The sequence below is a fragment of the Pygoscelis adeliae genome, unplaced genomic scaffold (assembly GCF_000699105.1).
Source record: "Pygoscelis adeliae isolate BGI_AS28 unplaced genomic scaffold, ASM69910v1 Scaffold114, whole genome shotgun sequence".
Taxonomy (NCBI): Eukaryota; Metazoa; Chordata; class Aves; order Sphenisciformes; family Spheniscidae; genus Pygoscelis; species Pygoscelis adeliae.
The window spans coordinates 4,962,432-4,964,352 of NW_008824587.1; the positions used below are offsets into that span (position 1 = coordinate 4,962,432).

At 39.6% G+C, this 1,921-nt stretch overlaps 1 protein-coding gene across 1 annotated transcript in view; it reads right to left on the reverse strand.

The window, feature by feature from the left end:
• The window catches only part of GOLGA2 (golgin A2), a 20,027-nt gene that overhangs the window by 16,463 nt on the left and 1,643 nt on the right, over positions 1 to 1,921 (reverse strand). The gene's annotated exons all lie outside the window — the stretch shown is intronic.

A 1,921-nucleotide genomic window follows, 5' to 3' on the forward strand; every position in this document is an offset into this window, starting at 1 on the left:
TGTTGTGCTTATAGGAAGGTCAGGAACTCCCTTACTTCCTCCAGCTACAGTTTACTTCACCTTTATTGGTTCAGACACTCATCAATATAGAGCATCAGATGGACAGAAGGAGTATCTTTCCCAGTACATCTCAAAAATGTTTCCTTAAATTTTTTCTGATCAGGACATTCTTTTTGCTTAATGCTTCACGATGCAAAAACCAGTAACGTGCCTTAACCACAAGAACTCCTTCCTTCTTCCTCCACTATAAGCAGTTTTGAAATAAATTTAAAAAAAACCCAAAAAACTATTTGAACAGCTAAATTTGTTGGAAAGAGTTAGGAGCAAAAACCTCCAGATTTTCAGACTTATCTGGAAATTATGCATTGTGAGGTTCTAACAACGTAGAATAAAAAGTTAGTAATTCTGCTCAGCTTAGCATATAGTAGGATCCATTTGCTTTCACACAAAGGCTCCTATTTTGTTGGGTTTTCTGTGTTTCACAGCCAAGAAAGCTGAAGTGGGTGAGATGGGAGGGGTCTGCCTCACATTAAGACACCAATGGCAGCAGTAGCTCAGATGCCAGCAATCAGCTTTTCTGCCCTATAAGCATCAAGTGAGCTTCTGAACAGCATTTTCCTGACTCAGGATTTTTACAAGACGGCAACTGGAAAGAGAAATCTTTCTTTCATTACCTATTGCAATTAAAGATTAGTTTTCAAATTATTCCTAAAACCTCAGACACAACAATCCACAAATTCCATAACAGCCAATCGGATCAAAATGTATCTCTCCGTGCTAAGGAAGCAGAAGAAAAAAAATTGGGAAAACAAGAATGAATAGAAGGAATAAATTCTCCATTTTCAGAACAGGACTAAAACTGTAGACACAGGTAAGTCTTCACTGCAAGACCAAATGCCCTCTCAGCAACAGCACTGGACCACCCATCTTTATCTCACCCTCCAATGTGAAACAAGTCTCTTTCTCCGAGATCTAACTTACACTGAGCTTAAGAGTATTAAGTGAAAACAGTCCCCATGACAAGAGTGAAACTTCAATCCAAACACGCTTTCTGATGCAAGACAGGCACATCCAGCACCCACAAAGCTTGCAGTAAGTCTCCACATCGCTCAAGTTCTACTGATACACAACCTACACATACAAGGTCCGGTTGGAGGAACTTTCTGCTGTTCACTCTGTGTGTTGGACAGAACAGCTGGTGTATTATCACACAAAAAAAGGAGAAAAGGGATAGAAAGGCAATTCAGAGTGAACTCCGTCCCATCTTGCAGGCTTCACTGCATCTCTCTGGTACCCCTGGTGATTACTATAGTTCTATTTATTGCTGAAGACACATGGATATGCAGTAAATATAATAATGAGTTACTTTATAACAACTACATTGAAACAATGGTAGGGAAACAAGCTACCAAAATGCCACAAGTGAAAATTGAAAGCAGAGCTTTGGTACAACAAAATTGGAAGAAAATTCTGGGCTACAAAATTTTACTTCCCTGAGTTTCTATGACAATTTGAGCCTTATTTAAATAAACTGACTGTCTGAAATACATTTTTTAAAAAGGCTGTTTGTTTACGTTTGCTCCTGAACACATTTCTGTCGCTTACTGGTGTACTTCCTGCCCTTTCCTCTTCAGAAGCTTGGGAATATGAAGATGCTAAAGCCTGTAAATGCTTGACTTGAAGAATCTGACTTCCTGCCTAAACATATTTAAACCCATCGTACTTGCCAGACTGTACATCACCTGTGCAAGTTTCATTGCCTGTCATAAAATGGGTTGGCTGGAATAACTAGGCAGCTTACTCAGGGCAGCTGCTTGCCTGGAGATGAGCAGAAACATGCCCTTCAGAAACAAGGCTCTAGGAAATAAAGCAGAAATACAGACTAAGAAAACACTACCTCTTCCTAGTGCAGTTTTCCTCA